Genomic DNA, 23785 nt, shown 5'->3' with positions numbered 1-23785 from the left:
GCCCTGCCAGGCAGCAGTGTACAAGGTAACAAACAAAACATCACCTTCCAGTTTTTAAAGAATTTTTTCTCTAAAATGATGACAATTGTAAACTCCCTGCATCTTCTCCTAACCTGGAGAATAAAAGACATGCCGAGGTGGTTCCTTAACAAGTATAAGGATTTGTGATTGAGCATTGCTTTTTAACATGCTGTTAGTATTTCTGGGCTCTGAAGTGCCTTACAGATATCTGAAAGAACACTGAAGTGCCTCAGTTCCACAGCTTCTCCAAAATAAGGACAGAAGAACTGGAATTGTTATTCTCTTGTTCTCATCACATGCATCAGTGAATGATATCTATAACTGTATGTGCACACACTCAAAGAAGGGACCACACTGGTAAGGATAGAACAGAGAGAGAAAAACCCCAACCCAGTATTAAAAAGAGCACAGTAGATTTGAAACCTCAAAAGAAAAGGAACATTTTTCTCCTAAGCCCATTTCAAGCGAATGGAACCTGAAAGCCCTTTCTTCCTGCCACTACAGGCAGGAGAAATAAACACAATATATAAGCAACTCTGGCAGCAAAGCAGAAAACCTGTAAAGATGGGAAATCAGTTACGGAGAACCCCCACCAGCTATTGACCAACTGATGCTTTGGCCAAGCTGAACATTTTAGGCTGGGAGGCTCCTCACTGCTGGCCTGGCTGTTCTCTCAAGGGACATAAGGAGTCTTCATGCAGCTTTCAGATAGGAACCATTACCTTAATGCTAAACCTCCTCCAAAATCCTGCCTTGAACTTTCACAGAAATTAGGACAGAATTAAGCAAGGGCACCAACAATTACCCCATTGAAGTTTCACGCAGTCTGAGACACCTGGATGCAATAAGTGGCCTGGTAAAGGAGAAAAAGCTGTACCCTGTGAGGTTCAGAAATGCAGTTTGAATGTGGCTACCGAAAGTCAGGCAAGGTCACCGCCAGACCTGCTCCACCTGCCTCCATAAAAAGGAAAATCTCACCCAAAATTAACATTTCAAAAATTGTAGCAAACAAAACCACAATAGATAGAGAACTCCTCCTTTTAGTCATGCCCAAAGGAAGAAACCTGGAGATATGTAATTTTTGAGATGCAGTTACATTGCTGTTTTCTTGCAGTGTAACCAAACCGAGGAAAACCTTATCATATGCAGGTTCAAGCAAGGCTTTGAGAAAAGCAGGAAGACCTTTTATTCTCCTCTCTCAAAAGATATTGAAACATCATCTTAGTCTTCTAAAGGCGTGGAAATTCTCACCTCCCCTTAAACCTTCTCATTTTAGTGGCTAGTTACACTCCACCTGCTTTTGCCAAGGGACAGAGCCTACAATTGGCTAGCTAGGAGAAGCCAAGGTCATTCTACTCCCACTTCAACTAGAAAAAACACCACATTTGTGTATTCCTGACTAATACACCGATCTGATGAAGACACAGTACAGGTTTCAGGTAAATGATAAAAGAATTTTAGATAGTTCATCTGATTATAAATGAAGGAACAGAGAACAGGATAAGCAAGTAACAACAGACCATTAAAAAAGGAGATGGAAAGAAATAAAGATTGGAGCAGAGCTGTCAGTCATTAGCAGAAATGAGCAACATTCACAGCGTCCTCTATAAGCTTGTCATGTTTCCAAAGTCGCCCCAATTACTCACCACATCACTAAAACCAAGGATACAGTGGTTTTGCCAGGCATTTGGTAGGAAGACAGTCACTAACAGTACCAGCAACACCTGATGTTGGTTTTCAACAGTAAAGAGATGGGAGGAACCCTCAAGATGAAATTTTATCTACCAAGAAAGCCATCGGATACTAAAATTCCAACTTCTTGCTAGTAAACAGGGGTTATCAGGGGTGACCTCATTGCCCTCTACAACTACCTGAAAGGTGGTTGTAGCCAGGAAGGGCTTGGTCTCTTCTCCCAGGCAACCAGCACCAGAACAAGAGGACACAGTCTCAAGCTGTGCCAGGGGAGGTTTAGACTCGAAGTGAGGAAAAAGTTCTTCACCGAGCGAGTCGTTCGGCATTGGGATGTGCTGCCCAGGGAGGTGGTGGAGTCCCCATCCCTGGAGGTGTTCAAGGGGAGATTGGACGTGGCACTTGGTGCCATGGTCTAGTCATGAGGTCTGTTGGGACAGGTTGGACTTGATGATCCTTGGGGTCTCTTCCAACCTTAATTATACTGTGATACTGTAAACGAAACCACAAAATTGAAGATTCACCCAACATGTGTTGAGAGTCCTCTGTTTAAATTATGGTAGTAGTAAAACAATATCCTCTACAATCCACACAAATTATCTCATGATAGTGGGGAGATAGAGATCAGGAAAAATTAGTTACCTCTTAAGTCTGAGGCACGTCATCCGTTCCAGTGTCAACGATTGGCTTTGCAAAACCTTCAGTGGCTACTGGTAATAAATCCCAATGAAAATGTCAAGACTTGCTACTTCTCCAGACAAATTTTCTTCACTCCCTTCTCTTCACGACTGCTGGTCAGGACAGCAACATTTTCTGTGAGAGACAGACAATGATGTTATTCCAAACACAATTCAAATGCCATTTATTGGTAATTTCCCTTCTTTAGTGATTTCCTGGTCTCTGAAGTGCTACAAGAGCCACATAAAAGGACACTTGAATTCCAAATTTTGGCTGCATAGCTGGCACACCAGACTCACCTCCTCCTCCTCAGCATTCAAATTCCTTCCTGAACCCCAGGAGCATACTGCTTCTTACAATTTTATCTGCTGTGCAGCCACACTACTGGCTTTGCAATAAAAGCCACACTTGGAGCACACAGACTGAAGTTATGAAGCCAGCTATAGTTGAGGACTGTTCCCAGTAGAAGTAACAGGCAGTCTTGGCAATTCCCTTATTTGTAATTGCAATTTCCAAACAAAATAGAAAGAATAAGCTGGGGGGGGGGGAAGGGGAAAGAGAAGAAAACCAGCTAAATGTATGGCATGTTTTGAGAGAACCAAAGGACACAACTTGGTGTCACTTCTGTTTGCACATTAGCAGTTCATGGTGGTTAAACCTTCATTCCAGTAGATTATTCAAATAACCTTAACTCAGCCTAACTGAAGACAGACACTTCTAGGCGTGCTCATCTTCCAGCAGTGCAGCAGAGAAGTATTGGCTGGCTTTCTGACAGTGGCCAGGCTGTGCCTCTAATGCTCCCAGAGGTCTTTTGAGTGACTCAAGGAAACAGTAGTGTCTAGCCCTTCTCGGTTTGTTTGGGGGTTGGGGTTTTTTTCCTCCCTGCTCCCCCCCAACCCCTGTATTCAGCTTCCTTGACTGAGTATGAACACATTTGTGGGTGACTAAGTTGGTGGAAAGAAGCACAAATGCCTGGGAAAATTATTTGTATCAAGAAATCCAGAGACAACATGGAGCAAAGTGCTTTATAGCTTCTGTGAAAAGGGTATGGTGAGCAGACAAATGTATGTGACAACTACAGCAGTGATGAGGGTGACAAGCAAACCCATTAACTGCTGAGCAGCACAAGCAAAGTGCCTTGACGACAGTGGCCACAACAAAACCATTTTGTTAGGACATTTGAAAGATACTGAAGATACCAAAATAGATACTGAATAAATACTGAAATAGATTTGCAGATGAGCAGCAGCAGGTGAGATGAGCAAGAGCCATCATAACAGGAAACACACATTATGTGCTTAATGCAGTTCAAGAATAGGGTGAATTTGAGCAGTCCTCGCTCACCGGAGAGGTCCCAGAAGACTGGAAGCTGGCCAGCATGGTGCCCATCCACAAGAAGGGCCAGTTGGATGAGCCAGGGAATTCCAGGCCTATCAGCCTGACCTCAGTGCCAGGCAAGATTATGGAACAGGTCATCTTGAGTGCAATCACACAGCACTTAGAGGATGGCCAAGGGATCAGGCCCAGCCAGCATGGGTTTAGGAAGGGCAGGTCCTGCCTGACCAACCTCATCTCCTTCTATGATCAGGTGACTGCCTGGTGGATGTGGGGAGCCCTGTGGATATAGTCTACCTGGACCTCAGCAAGGCCTTTGACACTCTCCCCCATAGCAAACTCCTGGCCAAGCTGTCAGCCCATGGCTTGGGTGGGAGCACACTGCATTGGGTTAGGAACTGGCTGGAGGCTGAGCCCAGAGAGTGGTGGTGAATGGTGCCATAGCCAGCTGGCAGCCAGGCACCAGTGGTGTGCCCCAGGGAGCAGTGCTGGGCCCCATGCTCTTCAACATCTTTATTGATGATCTGGATGAGGGCATTGAGTCCATCATCAATAAATGTGCAGATGACACCAAGCTGGGGGCAGGAGTTGATCTGCTGGAGGGTAGAGAGGCTCTGCAGAGGGACCTTGACAGGCTGGACAGATGGGCAGAGGCCAAGGGCAGGAGATTGGACACATCCAAGTGCTGGGTTCTGCACATTGGCCACAACAACCCCAGGCAGAGCTACAGGCTGGGGTCAGAGTGGCTGGAGAGCAGCCAGGAAGAGAGGGACCTGGGGGTGCTGGTTGATGGTAGGCTGAACATGAGCCTGCAGTGTGCCCAGGCAGCCAGGAGGGCCAATGGCATCCTGGCCTGCAACAGGAACAGTGTGGCCAGCAGGAGCAGGGAGGTCATTCTGCCCCTGTACACTGCACTGGTTAGGCCGCACCTCGAGTACTGTGTCCAGTTCTGGGCCCCTCAGTTTAGGAAGGAGGTTGACTTGCTGGAGCATGTCCAGAGAAGGGAAAGCTGGGGTTGCTTAGCCTAGAGAAGAGGAGACTCAGGGGTGACCTTATTGCTCTCTACAACTACCTGAAGGGAAGTTGTAGACAGGCAGAGGTTGGTCTCTTCTCCCAGGCAACCAGTACCAGAACAAGAGGACACAGTCTCAGGCTGCATCAGGGGAGGTTTAGGCTGGAGGTTAGGAGGAAGTTTTACACAGAGAGAGTGATTGCCCATTGGAATGTGCTGCCCAAGGAGGTGGTGGGGTCACCATCACTGGAGGTGTTTGGGAGGAGACTTGATGGGGTGCTTGGTGCCATGGTTTAGTTGATTAGGTGGTGTTGGATGATAGGTTGGACACAATCTTGAAAGTCTCTTCCAACCTGGTTTATTCTATTCTATTCCTCCTGCTGAAGACAGATAAAGGAATGGCCCCTAATTAAACTTCTGGCTCATCATCTAAATGGAGACATGAAAGAAAAGTTAAAAGCTTACTTTGGATGAAGAAGATTTAATGTTCTCCTCCCAGCCTGAGAGTTACTAACCAATCTGCCTTTGCAGATGGGATTAGCCAGAAATATGATGTAGAGGAAGAACAGAAAGGAGAACAGAGTCCTGAAGAGCCTCCAGAAAAGCAGTGAGAGAACAGCACAGTCTTTAGTTGAGAACATCACTCAGCAGCAAAAATGTCTGCATATTATAGAGTTCTTTGAATTAAGAATGGAACAGCTCTCAAGAAAAGAGAAATCAGCAAGCACTTCATGGCATGGAAGGCTGCATTAAACACACATTTGAAGTCTCTTAACAAGGCAATGTGTTAGCATGAAGTTTTAACCCCTCCCAGAGTATTCTTTCCTGGCTACAAGAGCAAGGGACTTGGCGGATTTAGGCAGGATGCTCAATTTAAAGAAGCTGGCCTGAGGAGGGTGCCAGATTTCTCTTCCTTTGGTGCTTGAGGTGGGCATGGCTCTGCCAGCCTGCGGTACTTGTGCTCAAATCACCAGCACTTCTGGACATATCTCCTACAGGAGACACCAAAATGGGTAATAATGGCCACAGCCATTTTCTGTCCAAATTAAAACAGACAGAATAACTGCAGATACTGTCATGGACTGCATTGCTAAATATAATCAAGGGCTAGCAAATAACCTATGTAACACCCTCACAGGGTTGTTATCTCAGGAACCTGCCTATACTGAAAACACACCTAACAAAATCCCACCAAAACCCAGTGTGGCTCCATTTCTAACCGTGCTACTTCTTTACATGCAGATCAGCTGGAATACTACAGTAAAATACCAACACCTGCACCCATCTTCTCATTTCAGTTGCACACAGGTATTTTTCTGTCCTAAACTGCAGGCTTGGCCCAGCAGTAGCAAAGGGCTTGGCTTGTCATTGGCCTGTCCTTGAAGAACTGCAGTCCAACAGCTCTGGCACAGCTGGAGATTGCACACATTCACTACCACAGCTTTAGACAAATTCTGTATTCCCGTGGCTCATGAGGAACACTGCCATGTTTTTTAAAGCTGCCATTATGTTGTATTTGCTGGGTGTCACAGAAAGCATTTTATTTCCAACATAGGCATGTTAAAAGCTAGCTAAAGCAACAAGTGGTATGGAGATGAGAGATAAAGCCAGTGCTGCGCTCACAAACAGCGCACTGACTTAAAGAAAGAAGAAAAGAATCGCACCCTGCCCACTCCATACTTACTCCTGTTTCAGTGCTCAGTACTATAATTTACAACATTTGAAGTGAATTGATGAAGATGACATGAAGTAATTCCTTTTAGCTGCTGCTCTTCTGAGGCAGTTAACATGGGTGGAGTAAATGAAGATGTAGATGAATGCCTCTCTCCATTTTTTTCCTGTGGTTTTCCGTAGAGGCTGCAGGCAGCAGAAACTCAGTATGAAAAGAGCTGCCATGTGACTCAGTCCCACACAAGCTGTCCTCACAAAACAAAGAGCGAGGAATGCTAAACAAATGAATCACCAGCCATTGCTGCAAAACATCCCCTACTTTCTAGCAACTGCCAACGCTGGGAGCGATCTGTCCTGTCAATCTGAGCAACAGCCCATGAGTAAAAGGGCACCTAATTACAAGATTAGCAACAGGAAGTCTACATTTCAAAAACCACCACACGAGTTATGATTGCGGACCGTGTAAGGAGGCAAAAAGTGAAGCAAACCCTCAAGGAAACAAAGCCACAACTTGGGAAATTCTTTTGCTGTTCACGCTGACTGCAAGTGAACTCTTCATGGGCTGCGAACGACTGGTGACGCTTCAGCACTTTGTACATTGCCTGATTTCCATCCTAAGAACTGCTCTTGGCTTTCAGAGGGCTAATTGGGTTTGCCAAGCTAGGAGGATTCTGGCAACATTTGTGCTGTCTAATGTATCAGCATGTTGCTAGCTTGGACACAACCCCCTGTAAAAATAAATCACTATCAGTATGCATAGTGGGTTTTTGTTTTGCATGAGAGGAGAAACAGATTATTTCTAAACTGACTGTACCAGAAAGCATAACAATGTCGCTGGGTCAACAGCACCAAACAAAGCATCTCATTAAACCATGGGATTTCCTTCAGTGAAATGTCCCAGGCCTCTGGCATGCAGGGGATGCTCAGCAGCTGCGCCAGAGGCACTCAGCACAGAAAAGGTTGTGCTGAAGGCCGGTATACGCAGAGCTGCCAGAAGAGCAAGGGGATACTGCTGTCACTTATTTCTGTGCATGTGGCCAGGCTGCTTGGTGATGGCATTTTGAGTGGTGCTGCCTAACCGCTGCTCAAGTAGTACAGAGGGATACCTTCTGCTTTCAGAGACAAGTAACTTCACCACATCAACATTGTCTCTTTGGGACCAGAAATGCTGTAGGCACTCCACTCTGAAAGCAGACAAGGGGACTGAATCTGCACAGGGAATCAGCCTTCCTTTCCAGATGCATTTGTGCTAAAAAGTTTAGTAAACTAAAAAGTCTAAGTTCATAAATGTACAGGAGAGGAGACTCAGAAAATGACAGTTTCAAAGTAAGAACTTCTTTACTTCCAAAAATATTAAATATAGCATGGAAATACCATTTAGAATAGAACTGATGGAGAGAAAGGAAGTACTTATTGATCTGCTCACGCATAAGGACTCTTCAATTTACTTATGCATTTGAAGGATTAGCTACTCCTGAACTACTGATTTGAAAAGCTTTTGACACTGCAAGATGAAGACACATCCCAAAGGGCTACTCTATGTGTTGGAAGTGTGTGTGCTCTCAGAATTCTATCCCTTTCAGTGAAAAAAAAAAAAGGCATTAATTGCTTCAGTTCTGGAAATGAGGTGAAAACGTTCTCTGCCCAGAAGATCCATCAGCTGCCTTTCTTGTACTTTGATCATTCAGGTCCAGGTTAAAACAGAACTCTGACTATATCTACCTACCAGCTGACCCTAAATGGAAACAAAGCCACTACATCTGATAGCTGCAAGAGCCATCTTTAAAAAGGGGACACAACTTACTGTATTGATTCTGTGAAATGGACTTTCTAGAGCACGAACCTGCCTACTGCACCTGGAAGCGACATCCTCTTGAGTACAGTCACTGGGAATGCATTTTCTTCCACTCAACACCAACAGCTTACCACGAGCTAACAGGATGAAAAATAAAGCTCAAGATACTGAACACAGCGTGTCCAAATTGAAATGGGTTTAAGCCGCAAACCAACTACCCCCATCCTCCCAAACACTCATGTCAAGAAGGGTAACTAGTGATCAAATTCTGAGACCACTGGGGACTATCAAAACTCACAGCTCCATCTTCACTACTGCACTTCTTATTCATTAATTTTTGGCCTACTATTACAGACCTAATATTATTTTATAAAATGAGAAAGTCAGCAGAAAGGAGACAGAAGGCACTACCGAGTGAATCGTAGTACAAACTGTTTATAAAGAAGCAAAGAGTTTATTAAAGCTTGGGAGAGAGTTTGGCTGACCTCAAAATGGAACTCAAGCTCAGGCCCCAAGCGCTGTACAGTCCTGTGAAGAAGGCTATGGGTCAGAAGAGAGGAACATGGATTTAGGAAGGGCAGGTCCTGCCTCTCCAACCTGATCTCCTTCTATGATCAGGTGACCCGTCTGGTGGATGTGGGGAGGCCTGTGGATGTAGTCTATCTGGACTTCAGCAAGGCCTTTGACACCGTCCCCCACAGTAAACTGCTGGCTAAGCTGTCAGCTCGTGGTTTGGACCACAACACTCTGTGCTGGGTTAGGAACTGGCTGGAGGCTGAGCCCAGAGAGTGGTGGTGAATGGTGCCACATCCGGCTGGCGGCGAGTCACCAGTGGCGTCCCCCAGGGATCAGTGCTGGGCCCCATCCTCTTTAGCATCTTCATTGATGATCTGGATGAGGGGGTTGAGTCAGTCATCAGCAAGTTTGCAGATGACACCAAGTTGGGAACAGATGTTAGTCAGTTAGAGGGTAGAAAGGCTCTGCAGAGGGACCTTGACCGACTGGACAGATGGGCAGAGGCCAATGGGATGGCATTTAATAAGTCCAAGTGCCAGGGGCTGCACTTTGGCCACGGCAACCCCATGCAGAGCTACAGGCTGGGGTCAGAGTGGCTGGAGAGCTGCCAAACAGAGAGGGACCTGGGGGTGCTGATTGACACCTGCCTAAACATGAGCCAGCAGTGTGCCCAGGTGGCCAAGAAGGCCAATGGCATCCTGGCCTGTATTAGGAATAGTGTGGCCAGCAGGAGCAGGGAGGTCATTGTGCCCCTGTACTCTGCATTGGTTAGGCCACACCTTGAGTACTGTGTCCAGTTCTGGGCCCCTCAGTTTAGGAAGGACATCGAGACACTTGAACGTGTCCAGAGAAGGGCAACAAGGCTGGTGAGAGGCCTTGAGCACAAGCCCTATGAGGAGAGGCTGAGGGAGCTGGGATTGTTTAGCCTGGAGAAGAGAAGGATCAGAGGCGACCTCATTGCCCTCTACAACTACCTGAAGGGTGGTTGTAGACAGGAAGGGGTTGGTCTCTTCTCCCAGGCAACCAGCACCAGAACAAGGGGACACAGTCTCAAGTTGTGTCAGGGGAGGTTTAGACTCGAGGTGAGGAAAAAGTTCTTCACTGAGCGAGTCATTCGTCATTGGAATGGGCTGCCCAGGGAGGTGGTGGAGTCACCGTCCCTGGAGGTGTTCAAGGGGAGATTGGACGTGGCGCTTGGTGCTATGATCTAGTTGTGAGGTCTGTTGGAACAGGTTGGACTTGATGATCCTTGGGGTCTCTTCCAACCTTAGTTACTGTGATACTGTGATACTGTGAACAGGAGCAGCACATGACCAAGGAAGTAACAGAAGTCTGCTGCATCATTATTACTATCTGTGGTGGTTTTAGATCTGGCTAAGTTCATGTTGGGGGGGAAACTTCATCCTACCACACTATTCTTTGCTGCAACAAGAAAAAAAATTCTTAAATCAGCAGCTACTGAAAATCTAGGCTTTTACTGGTATTTCACACTCTCAGAATCCTTAAGAATGGCCGGATGTGACTTTCTAGAGAAGAACTCTTGGCGCGGAACATAACACTCAAGTAGAGATATGGACACAGAGATGCAGGACAAGTCAGCAGTACTACAGCAGCAGGAAAAACTGAACACAGCAATAAAAACCCCACCCAGGCACTACCCCTCAAATGGCTGTTTATGCAACTTTCTTTCACAAATTAAACCCCAAACTTGCACTTGGGATTACCATTTGCATTTCAATTCACTCCCCCACCCACCACCACACTCCTTTAGCTGTTTGCCGAGTTTTATTAGAACCATCTGGGAGATCCTCCCCTTCCAGTTTCTTATGTCTGCTAATCTGGCAGCTGCACTTTATCATCCATTTAAAAATCTTTGTTTCGAAGTCATTGAGACAGAAGGTCTTTGACAGGCTAAAAATTATCTCTAAAATCAACAAAGAAACCACATCATATGCTGTGCTTTACAGATTAAAGGAGAAGAATGGAAGCTGGAGAATAGATATATTTTTAATGGAAGATAAATGAAGGGTTTAGGGATCAAGAAAATTTTTACCAATGCAATTTATCTAAAAAACCCACAATATAGTGAAGCACTCTGAGTCACCACTGCAGAACAGTTTCAAGATCATCTTTATCATAAACTGACATTTCTCTGCAAGAGAAATGCAGAGAAGTATTTCCTTACAGCATCCCCTTGGCAAAAGATAAGCAAGGGGGTGCTAGGAGAAGGAGGAATGTTGATGAAGTATAGTAGCAGAGCTGAAAGAATTTTCTTTGCACATCATGCAGTTTCCACAAGTTTTTGAATACAAGTCATGGACTTCAGACCTTCCCTTTATTAAAAGTACCTTTGAATCTGTCACTGCAATATCCTGTACTCGCCTCTCCTTAAATGCTGAACATTCTGCTTGTCTGCACATATGGAATGGTTTGTCTCTGCTGCCCCTTGTAACAGTGGGCTGCAGTTAACATTAGCAGTACAGACAGAGCAGTCATAACCCTCCCTAAACTGTATTTGTTCACTTACATGTACAGATACCCACACTGCCACCAGGCACTTCATCACGATGGGACAACTTCTGCCTGTAGCATATGGCTGGGCACATCAACACCGATGAAAAATGGCAAAAATCCTTGGGGGCCTTAGTTTGTTCTGCTATTTTTCTCCTCCAAAGTATTTCTGCAGAAGCATTTGCCTACTTGCATGAGAACAGCACAGCTTCAACTTGTGGGCAATTAATGGAGAAAGACTTTTCTTCCAGGTTCTCCAAATCCTCCCATAAAACATTGTTTTTAATAACATGCACTTGAGGTAGGAACACAAAATAATCATGTTTTTCATATCTGGAGAAGACTGCTGTTGCTTTTTGACTTATAATATTATGAACATTTTCTTTCTTTTCCCCTTGCAAATAAACACTTTGCTCTTCCCATGCTGTCGCTATTTAAAAGGTAACAAATACAGACAGCACTAATCTGCCATCAAATAAGGTTTGTATGCTGGGAATTTGAAGAATCTGAGTAAGATTTCCCCAGTTACCTCAACACTGCAAATAACTTTCTCCACATATGCATGTGAATTTCATTTAACACTAACCAGTATCTGAGACATGAGTCTTGCTGACATCTCCTGTGGTCGTTTGATCCTACTCTACATAATGTAAAGCCCACATCCTCCCTGTTTGAATAAACATCATCAGTTAACATTTCTCAAGTATTCAGACTCTGACAATAAGTCAGAGTGCTGCCCATGCTAGAATGTGTCCAGGGAAGGGCCACAAGGATGATCAGAGGGCTGGAGCACCTCTGCTATGAAGGCAGACTGAGAGCTGGGGCTATTCAGTCTGGAGAGGAGAAGGCCGACCTCGACTGACTGGACAGATGGGCAGAGTCCAATGGGATGGCATTTAACAAGTCCAAGTGCTGGGTGCTGCACTTAGACCACGGCAACCCCATGCAGAGCTACAGGCTGGGGTCAGAGTGGCTGAGAGCTGCCAAACAGAGAGGGACCTGGGGGTGCTGATTGACAGCCGCCTGAACATGAGCCAGCAGTGTGCCCAGGTGGCCAAGAGGGCCAATGGCATCCTGGCCTGTATTAGGAATAGTGTGGCCAGCAGGAGCAGGGAGGTCATTTTGCCCCATTGTGCCCCCATTGGTTAGGCCACACCTTGAGTCCTGTGTCCAGTTCTGGGCCCCTCAGTTTAAGGAGGACATCGAGACACTTGAATGTGTCCAGAGAAGGGCAACAAGGCTGGGGAGAGGCCTTGAGCACAAGCCCTATGAGGAGAGGCTGAGGGAGCTGGGATTGTTTAGCCTGGAGAAGGCCCAGGCGTGACCTCATTGCCCTCTACAGCTACCTGAAAGGTGGTTGTAGCCAGGAAGGGGTTGGTCTCTTCTCCCAGGCAACCAGCACCAGAACGAGGGGACACAGTCTCAAGCTGCGCCAGGGGAGGTTTAGACTCGAGGTGAGGAGAAAGTTCTTCACTGTGCGAGTCGTTCGTCATTGGGATGGGCTGCCCAGGGAGGTGGTGGAGTCGCCGTCCCTGGAGGTGTTCAAGAGGAGATTGGACGTGGCACTTGGTGCCATGGTCTAGTTGTGAGGTCTGTGGAGACAGGCTGGACTTGATGATCCTTGGGGTCTCTTCCAGCCTTAGCTATACTGTGATGGCTCTGAGTATACCTTGTGGCCTTTCAGCATCTGAAGGGGGCCTACGAGAAAACTGGGGAGGGACTCTTTAGGATGTTGGGTAGTGATAGGACTAGGGGTAATGGAGCAAAACTAGAAATGGGTAGATTCAGATTGGATGTTAGGAAGAAGTTCTTCCCCATGAGGGTGGTGAGACACTGGAATAGGTTGCCCAGGGAGGTGGTGGAAGCCTCAGTCACTTGAGCTGACAGATAATGCAAGACAGACCATAAAGGTGTTTTCAGAAGCACTAGAAACAGCATTGTTGTAATCTAACTTTATGAATTTGAAATGCAAATAAATAAATAAAAAAAAGCAAACAGACTTGAAAAGATGTACATTAACACAAAAAACCCCCCACACACCTATTTTCAAATAATAGTATAAAAGAGTAGATCTGCTTTGGAAAAGTATCCTGGAACCTCTCAGGAGAATGAATGAAATTAACCACAAGTGTGTGCGTGTGATCAGCTAGCAGGAGAGATTTGTATTTGAAACACTTACTGCTTTTGCTAGCACATACCTCACTTCACTGGCTTATTAGCAATTCTGGTAAAAATAGTATCTCTTGTTAAAGAAGAACTTGGAACAAAACTGAAGTTTGAGAGAAGAAAATTCTCTCCTTTTTTAGCCCCCCACCATTTGTACTTGCAAACATGTCATTTGGATGAAAAATCTCTTAGAAACCCTCTTTTCAGCTCACCTTTGATCTGTACAGAATGTAGACATTTATATAAGCTAGAAACAACAGCAACAGAAAAAAAGCAATTTAAACCCCTCACCTCTCTGCATAGCCCTCTTTCAAGGGATCAGGAATGTATTAAGGCAAAATTGCAAACAGAAGAACACCAGGGCCATACAAATAGAATTACACCTGGCTGCAAATGCTGTTTTTCCTGCTGTCGAATACGTAATGTCACTGCCCTGCTTTCAGTTCCACATATGAAGATGTGGAGTGGCAGTGCACTTTCTGACAGAACTCCAGGGCTGCAGTCAAACAAGTGTGCCATTAACACCCCTCAGGAACAAACCCTCATGGATCTGTGACAGAGGTTATCAGGGAATCTCACGGAATTGTGATATGGAGAGAGACTGGCAGACGGAATGCACGCATGGTGTTCTCCTTAGCAAATCTGTTCCGATGAAATGAATTCATTTCCTGAGAGACCAGGAAGAGCCTGCTGAATAGGTTAATACCACATACAAAAGCAAACCATCAGTCCCCAGCATCAGTGTACTTGGACGAACTTCTGCACAGCTGCAACGAACACGAAAATAAGCACAGTATGAACCCTAACAGCTCCTGTTCCGAAGTACCGCAGGTTAACGGGGTGCGCTGCAGCCCACATGTGACTGGTGGGGACTGGCTGTCAGTTCTGCTGTGCACGTTCCTGCTGCTGATTCATGAGGCGGTTGGCTCCTCACTCAGACAGAGAATCCATCTCTGCTGATCCTGCATGTACCCTGAACCAAGAGGCAGGCAAGCAAATATATCACCAATGTTTTAGGACATGAAGCCGTGTGACAGCGAGCTGGGATAGATTTTGACCAGCCTTTAGCACAGACTTTGCCAGAGCGTTCCCTAGTGAGTTATAAAATTCCTCCAGAAACTCTGGTGGGTGGCAATAAAAGAAATAAACCAGTAACACTTCATATAGGGGAAAAACAACAACCACCACCCAACCAAAACCCCAGAAACAGAATGCAGATTGTTCCTGCCCTGCAAGCAGCACATGACCTCTCATTAAATTAGAAAGTCAAAAAGAGAGCAATTGTGAATTATGTATTTTTAGGAATGACCTTGACAGCTCTGTCAGGCTGGAATCTCCATCTTTCAGTCCTGCCATTTCCCTGGCTAGTCAGAGAGTTCGTTGATTCACTGACACTGCAGCCACCCGCCTCAGTATGGGCTGCAAAAGGAGGACTGAACTCAGAAAACTCACTCTGCTTTAACACAAAACCTCATTTAAGCCCCAAAGGCCAGCATGCCCCAGGAGAGGGCTCGTGGCTGTAAGTGGAGTGTGAACAGCAGTCTCAGACAATGCTGGAAAATTCCAGAGCTGTGTTGTATTCAGCTCTTCCCACAGCCCTGGCTAGACAGAGAGAGCTTAATTCAGCAGGAAGCTATAGAGAAATGCTTTAGCTGAATTCTTCTAATCACCACAGTCAGAAACACAATCCTTCCTTAAATGTTAAGCCACATCCATGGGCCACTGGTCACAATTCCTTCTCTTTTTCATAGTTTTACCAGCTTTGACATTTCATAACACTGTTATTTTAAATCCCATCTGGACAAGAACTCACAATGATCTTTAGGGAAATTATTTTCAAACTACTTCCATGTCTTGCTATCATTTGTCAAAGTTTTACTTAAAAGCAGCTATTAAGAGAAATGAAGTGGATCAATAATGGAGTACTTCCAAGAACAGAAATGATGGTGACATTAAGTTTGTGACAAGAGCAAATCTACACATTTTGACTTCCCAATGAGTACTATTTGACTTTGCAGTGAGGAAGGCACTCACCTCGTATATAAATCTAAAGCAACAATATGCAGCAGAAAGCAAACTGAACTGGTTGGAACAGCCAGAAGACAAGTACAAGAAATGCTCCTAGCCCTGAATTAGTGAGGTAATGTCAGAAAAGGAGCGTAGCTCAGTTAAAACAACCAGAGCTATGGAGTCAGTCAACACTGTAACAGACCCTGAAGACAGGTCAAAAATGTATAGAACTCTGAATACAAAGTCTGAAAAATGTACCAAAAAGTGTGGTATTTGCTGAAAATTGTCCTTAAGGGCTTGGACTGAGAGTAACACCCCCACGGCTAAGGGCTTCAGAAAAAGGCTTTGGGATTTCTCCCTATGCTGTTTCTCTCCCCTTAAGTACTTCAAGGCAGTTGTTTTTGTTCTGACCACAGTTTAAAAATACTGAAGGGAATGAACTAGGGAATGAATAAGGAACTGCAAGTGGCACCCAATAGCTCTGAAATGCTAAGATACAGGCTAGGTATCTTTTCACATACAATAGGTATATTTTGTCCACACAAAATTCAGGAGGTGTTAAATGGTTCAAGTTTTTCCCCCCTCAAACTATGTGAAATTTTTTTGCTTGTGACCTGCTGCCCTGTTTCCTTGGTGTGCATAATACACATAATACACCCTCTACACAGCACATGAATTGAACACACCTGGGGAATGTTGCATCATAATTTGAAGAAAAGGAAGATAATTTCTTTCATCTCCCTCTTACTAGAGACAGGTTGGGCATTAAGAGGCTTGGCAGCTACACAGACTGAGCTGTATAAAACAGCAGCAAGCTGGAAACAATTGGTCCTGTGTGATATGGAAACAGGGAAGGACAGAGACAGTGCACAGCAAGTGGTATTGTAGTTCTGGCTTGTCACAGACTAACAACACAGCTTAGCCTCAGCATCACTTTGTGCTTCTAGAGAGACCAAAGCATTTTCTCAGCTCTCCCCCAAAAAAACCCCAACCAACCAACCCAAACACGTTAAAAAGACGATGCTGAAGTTTAGTACCAAGCTTAACATAAGGGTTACACATTTGTGCTGATATAGGGACCAGTTTGAAAAAGGAGAACCTGAAAAGCTAATCCTAAACACTCTTGCCAGAGAAAAATGTTTATTTGAAGCCTTCAGTTAACCAAAACCAAGTCAAAGTTAAAATAATAAAGCACTACCAAAACAGTGATGTTAAAGGAGACACTTGCTAACACACGCACAGCTGAAACCCCGCACCTGAGTAACAGCTCACTGGGAATATACAGAATGGAGGAAACTGGTAACAGCAATAAGGGGAAATCCTTGATCAAAACTAAGAACTGCTGCTGGACAGGAGCAGTTTGACAGGTTGGTAAAGGGCCAAAGTAACATGGCTCAAGTAATTCCCTAGGGTGATGAGACCTCAATGAATGTCATACTTCAAAAAAGCAAAGACACAGAGAAATCTGTCTAACATTCCTCTAGAAAATGGTTTATTCTGTATTAGGTTGGAATACAACCCCAAACTGGAAAAGAGGAAGTAACCTGTTACTTATCAAATCTTTTACTCCTAAATGCAAATTTAGGGACAGAGATGTTGACTGTCATGGAAAAGCAAGAGTGCTCCATCTGTGCAGAATAAATTATTAAACTCCAGTATTAGCTTATAATAACAGACTTTGTCTAAGCAGGGATGATGTGATTCAGCTGATGGCATTTCATGTAACAGAGGCACCAAACTGCAGATGAAGTTGCCAAATATCAAAGATGTTGAAAAGAAAATCAGAAGGCTCATAAATACCCCATGAAAAGCCCCAGAGAGGACAAAAATGGTGTATGAGATGACAGCAGCCTAGTAGCAGATCAGAGCAGAAGTCCAGTTCATCCATCAGTCTGCTTCTGGCAGCAGTCCAGAGCATAAAGACATAAACAGCAGCACTTTCTCCAAACCCCACTCCCCATCTCCAGCAACTTGCAGCTTAGAGACTTCCTGCAGGAGAAATGGTGTCTTTGTACTCCATGGCCTTGCATGGAATTTTCCTTCATAAATTTACCCAATTACCTTTGAACCCATTTACAGTTTGGTATCCACAACATCCTGTGGAAGGACATTCCACAGCTTAGCAGCTTTGTCTAAACTACCTTTGTGCTTTTGTTTTGAGCTGCCAGGTTCTTGGGGGGGGGGGGGGGGAGTGGGGAGAAGATAAGAAAAGTTTCCCTTTGTATCACCTCTCTTTACTTTTCCCCTGTGCCATTATCATTTGTGATTTCTTTTCCAGGCTTCCCTCAACCTGTCTTCCAGTTTGAAGTGTCATGATGTATGTAATCATTCTGAGTGGATACTGCTCCATACCTCTAACTCCCCTCCCTGCAGCCCTCTTCTGCATTCTTTTCAAGTCAGACAGCCTGTAGTATTCAGATGCTTTTGAGAGAGAGCGAGAGCATTCTAGAGCAGTGAGAACACAGAGGCATATTTAGAGTGTTTATCAGGGGAAAAAACACACAGAAAATAAATGAAGGTTAACTGTGATGCTACATATTTGTAAGCAGCAGAACTATTCAAGCATTACTAAAAGAAGATTCAAAACAAGGAAAAAACCTTCAAGCTTTGCCACAGAAATCTGATCTTTTTTTGTGCCTCCATGCTTCAGAGCTGAAATCATTTCTGTGCACTCTGTTTCCCCCTCAAATGAGCACTTCACTGAATTCTGCAACTTTCTACCCAGCTATAAAGAAGCAACCATGCTAGAGGCAGTATGTTAATGAGAGTTTGTATTCTAATTGTATTTATGTTTAGCAAGGAAAGAAAAGAAATAACGGCAGGGAGACAGACTGCAAGGAGATGGACAGTGGGGGGTGGCAAAGGAGGACAAATAATGAATGGTTAGGAGTCATCTTATGAAGTTGGAACTGGCTTTTCTTTTCCAGCATTAAAAGCCAACAGTGATCTTTATTATTCACTTCCAAAAGTACAGGCTATTCCCAAAACACTGTGGAACGCACTGACCTAATGAATTGGTGAGTCTACTAGAAAAGGCTCCCCTCAGACTTGGGATGCCCCCAGGTCACCACTGGAGCACTGTGAAGCAGCCAGTCACAGGCAAAGTTACTGTTCTCAGCTTACTTTTACCTGATTGTAGACTAGTGGTACAGCAGGAAACAGCTTGGTGCAACTTTCTTTACTAACGGAGTATTTCATAAATTGCAGCTGAAGTCACGTAAGGCCACTACAAGTACTGTCCCCTGGAGTATTAAGCATCTTATATTAAGAAAATGCTTCAAAATATACCCATGGCAAGCTCTGCACACACCATGCAGAGCTCTCCTTGCTTCTGTAAGCTCCTGAAAGCTCCTGCACGTGGTCAAGAGTGACTGCAAGAGGCTTCACAGGATCACAGGATGTTAGGGGCTGGAGGGGACCTCTGGAGATCACCAAGTCCAACCTCCCTGCCAGAGCAGGACCACAGAATCTAGTGCAGGTTGCATCCAGATGGGTCTTGAAAGTCTCCAGAGGAGGAGACTTCACAACCTCTCTGGGAAGCCTGTTCCAGGGCTCTCTGACCCTTACAGTAAAGTTCTTCCTTGTGTTGAGGTGGAACTTCCTATGCTGTAGTTTCCAGCCAGTGCCCCATGACACAAGTAGGGCTTGGTAGTTCTAGAGATTGATGTTGTTCATTTGGTGACACATGTTCTGTTAACATTTCTGAGAATCTGCCCACTTATAACCTCCAGTATCTTGAAAATAAAATAATTTATTACTTAAAAACAAAAAAAAAACCCCCCCCCCCCCCCCCCCAACAAAACAAGCAAACAAACAACACAGCAAAACAACAGGTAAAAGAACAGGCCCACACAAGACACAAATAAAACTTACTCCACACAAATTTTAGGGTGCATTTCTGCACGTGAAAAATGGGCACTAAAAAGTTGTTAAGTTGCACTAAAGATCATGGCTTCCATTGTTTAACAAAAACTACCTGCAGGCATTACTCAGGAGAAGATTCTGCTTTTCACAGCCTGCCCAAACCATCTCCCCTTTTCCTGTTGATGTTGCATTGTGACAAGTTTACCTTACACTATCCTAAAACAGAAAAGGAAACAAAGGTTTTCCGGTGCTACTGTATTACACCCCAACTTTCCTACTTAAGAATTCACTTTTTCATTGAATTTTCAAGGCTGTAAAAGTTTTGCTGGCTTCATAAAATCCCTGTAATTAGGTGGAGTTATGAGGGTTTGAAAAATAAAATTAAAAAAATAGACATTTTTTGCCTTTTCAGCAGATTATATGAAGTGTTGATAAAATCCAATATTCACTAAACACATTTTAGTGGGAACTCAAGGAGGAATTTGTCCGAGGAAGATGCAGGGAAGAGTGGAAGCAAGCCCTAGGCTTTCCAGATAGGGCTGCATTTGAAAACGTGCACATAAATGGGAGCAATGCCACTGATATTTGTACACTTTTGATATATTAATACTTCCCAGAATATGATTTTATGAAGGCAACGCTGCTATGAACACCTACAGCCCCCGAGCAGCCTGTGGAGATGTAATCAAAGTGTTATGCTGGTGCTGCTCAGTATCTGTGGTGGGGAATTCTTCACACCTTTCCACTGCTCACTCAGCATAAATGCATCAAAGCCTGAGTTGCTTCTCTGCCATTACTTCCCTTCTATAACCTCCTGCCTTTTATTCTCTCAAACTTCATCTGCAGGTAATTTTTCTGTCAAATGAGCTAGCTAAAATCCCTGCTCCTCCCCCCCCCCTTTTAAGCCTAGGGGAATTTCAAATAGTCCAGCACTAACCACCAGGAGTTAATGTTAACCTTTAAAAAAAAAAAAATACCAACAGTACTGTACTGCTGCAGCTTAACAGCTCTCATTGGTTCCATGCAGACTTCCTTCACTTAGCCTTTTTTCAGATACCTGCATTAGCTCGCTGGGTGCTGAGAAGTGTGGCTGAAAGAGTAATCCCCCTTATTTCCTTTTAGGCTAAGACTTGTTTGCCCACAGAATTTTGGGCACTACACAATTCCTATCGACAGGAAAACAAGTACCATTGTGAAAATAGCTACTTAATTGGATGTATTTAGAAAGATATGTAGGATAGCCAAAAATCCTCCTTCCCTTTGTGATTTAAGAAATTTGGAGATGGTTTTCCTCATATAAAGGAAGCAAGCTGATTGTTCTCCTATCTTTGAGGAAGACAGTACTTATGGGTTAAAAGTCTGTGTATGCCTATTGAACTGAGTTCTTTTTCCTCTACAAAATATCACTCTGAATCAAAGCATCACACTTGTCAGCGTTTTCCTCCATGCCAGAGGGCTGAGGGGGAACTTGACCTGGATAGGATTGTTTCCTACACTCTTAAAATGATCTAACAGGCCACTTGGTTTCAGGCAGACTGACTAGTTTCACACAGACTACTGCATGTACTCCAAATTAGCATTTTAGAAGAAGCTGTTTAATGTATTTCTGCTGACTGGGGTCTTGAGAACCTCTCTTGTAGGAAACCAACAGAACAAAACAAAACCAGTGGAAAATTGTCGATTGTAACATAGCTTGCAAGTAATAAAGTTTAATATGGCTTACACCTATGTGTTAGAGAAGAAAAGCAGAAGCCATGATAGCCAAACACTATCACAATATGCTTCCCAGAAAAATCCCACCTTGGGAGCAGGGTTGGCTGTCTCTGTTTCACTGCTCACCACAGACACTTACTTGGGAGTTCTAGAAATTGCATTTTACTACAAGTTCCTGCTTCACAGTAAAAATTGACTGCAGTGAGCATCAAGAACCTGTATTAGGGTCCTTCCTCCTTTTAGCAAAAAGCCCCTCATCTGTTGGTTTGCAAGCCAAAAGGAAAGCAGTTTTTCCTCTTTCACGTCTGAGCTATGTGCTGGCACACAACTCTGCTTCAGTTTGGCTATGCACTGGGTACTCAGGCACAGACCGACAAAGAGAAACAGGAGGGAGGAAGACAGGAACAAGAACTCTGCTCTGATGATCTGAAATCAAAGCAGCAGCTAAGATCTGCGCAGTAATAAACTGGCTGTAAGCACAGAGAGGCAGATACACAGAGACCACTCCTGCAGCACAGACCAGTAGAAAATGTGGAATGATGGAGAAAGCCATGCCATGAGTATTCTCTCCCTTATTTTACACAGATTTTAAACATGAACCAGTTTCTTGATCTGGTTTTGCCACATGGCCAAAGCTTCATCTACCATGCAGCAGTTTAGGAACAGGTCCCTAAAGCCAGGAATGTCTTGACAAAGCTGTGCACCAAGCAGCCCCTGACAGCTGGATGGAAGGGCATACTGTTAACCTGCCCTTCCAGAGGCCAGCCTGCAGCGCAGACCTCAGCTTGCTCTCACCTCGCAACAGATGACAGTACCTGTGAGGAGACCCTACGCTACAGCAGCCTGCTGACCAGTGAATGGAATTGCCTGACATGCAGAAGGAAAGTAAAAGAACTACTCAGCAACAATCACTTCTTCCCCTTCTCCTGTAGCTATCAGCCCTTGTAAAAAGTCCCTCCCTCGCTTTCTTGCATGCCCTCTTCAGGTACTTGAAGGCCACCATAAGATCTCCCCATAGCCTTCTCTTCTCCAGGCTGAACTACCCCAACTCTCTCAACCTGTCCTTGTAGCAGAAGTGCTTCAGCCTGCTTATCATTTTTGTGGCCCTCCTCTGGATCCTTTCTGTCAGGTCCATGTCCTTTTTGCATTGAGGACCCCAGAGTTTAATGGAATATACTCTCTAGCAATGTTTTCCTAATTCTTACCATTAATTATCATATAAAAATAACTTAATTCCAGTAACTTCAGGACTCCTAACAGCAACTTAGCTTTGTTCCAGTGTTATAGGTGAGACAGTGAAGATGACAGTCTTTGCAGCAAAAGACCTATAGTTAGATACCTTACACAAACCCAGAGTTCATGGCATAAGCAACACTCATTATTTGCATTCCTTTTACCATTAGGAGTGGTTGCACAACACTGCTGCCATTAGAGGTGAAAGGCTGAGGGTTCACCCCTGTCCCTGCCTCTGCATCCTCTTCTGTGCCTATAAGTCACTAACACAGCAAAAGGCTATGTGCTTTTGCCAGGTTCATGATCGGCAGAGTTAGTGAGTTAAATCAGCTGACAAAGATCTGAGGTGGTAGCACCAATGTGGGTGGGGAGGAAGGGGAAAGGCAGAGTGCACAGAAGCTTCCTTAGCAGCAGGGAGCTGCTAGATGGGATTATGTCCTCACAAATAATTTTGCTTTGAGAATACTTTTTGAATTGCTCTAATTTATCACTAGTAGCTGCAAGCAAGTTACAAGTTTGCCTCTAGGACAAGAGAAAAACAAAAAATCAGTAGAAAACCCAACAGCAAATACTTGATACAGGAATCCTCCTGATTTATCCCAATAGGCCCAAAGCTGAGTCAAGGGGCAGTGTGCTTATAACTAGGAACATTCAAGACAGCTAGCATGGCTGAACTGGCTGACGGGATGCACAAAGTTCAGTCAGCACCTGATGCTCCAGCACTTTAAGTATCAGCTTCTACAGTGTTCCTGCAAAGGCTGCAACTTTCAAACTTACAGAAACTGCAATGAAACACCTTGCTGCACACTCAAGGAACCTTCAGTAACCGAGTAGTTTGCCTAAGCCTCATCAGCATCACTCCCTGGGTACGCTTTATTTACCCAGGAACACTTTATTGATTTCATTTAACTTGGTAGTAAGGAACTGACCTGAGCTAAATCAACACAAGGATTTGAAACAAACAAGAAGATGCACAAGTAAGTGGCAATCACTTTTAATTAAACCTGCTTATGGTTTGTTGTTCCCTCCCCCAAATTTACATCTCTCTCACTTTTAGGCAAAACCTTAAATTTTAGGCTGTGGCTCCATTGTCTTTTTTTTCAGCAGAAGAACACAGTTAAACACCTCCCACCTTTTGTTCCCCAGCTGTCTGTTCCCATGCCAGCCTAACCACCCAAGACAATGATACTTTATGCTGGCAGTTGGTCTGTTCTGGCAGGGTTTTCTTCTCCAGTTGAATCACTTCCCTGATTTGGTTCACCACTCGACTTGCACTAACACATGTGCTGGCACTACACAGGAGGCAGTGCAGAAGTGGAAACAAAAGATCAGGAAAAGACGGGAAGTTGGGCTTTACCAGGCTGCAGTGGGCACACAGATTTAATCCTAGCTTTCATTTGCTTCCTGTTCTTCTCACAAGATAAGCTAAGGGAAATTCAGAGATGGGAATGAGCAACTAAAAATGAGGGAAAGATGTCACAGTGACATGTAGAGAGTAGATTCAAAGTAGAAGTGTTTAAATCGTTAAATATTGAGATGATAGCTTTGAAGCACTCCAAGTTGAAAAAAGT

The 23785-nt window shown here is 44.5% G+C and overlaps 1 protein-coding gene across 2 annotated transcripts in view; it reads right to left on the bottom strand.

Annotated features, from left to right (window-relative positions):
• PEAK1 (pseudopodium enriched atypical kinase 1) overlaps nt 1–23785 on the bottom strand; it is a 135129-nt gene that overhangs the window by 74424 nt on the left and 36920 nt on the right. For both annotated transcript variants that reach the window (XM_054169281.1, XM_054169283.1), the window contains exon 2: nt 2353–2523. The gene's annotated coding sequence lies outside the window, so the exon portion shown is untranslated. The remainder of the gene's footprint in view (nt 1–2352; nt 2524–23785) is intronic.

This window comes from Dryobates pubescens, chromosome 17 (genome assembly GCF_014839835.1).
Source record: "Dryobates pubescens isolate bDryPub1 chromosome 17, bDryPub1.pri, whole genome shotgun sequence".
In the NCBI taxonomy this organism is placed as follows: domain Eukaryota; kingdom Metazoa; phylum Chordata; class Aves; order Piciformes; family Picidae; genus Dryobates; species Dryobates pubescens.
Note: the sequence above shows the minus strand (reverse complement) of the source record. Positions and strands in the feature narration are given on the sequence as shown.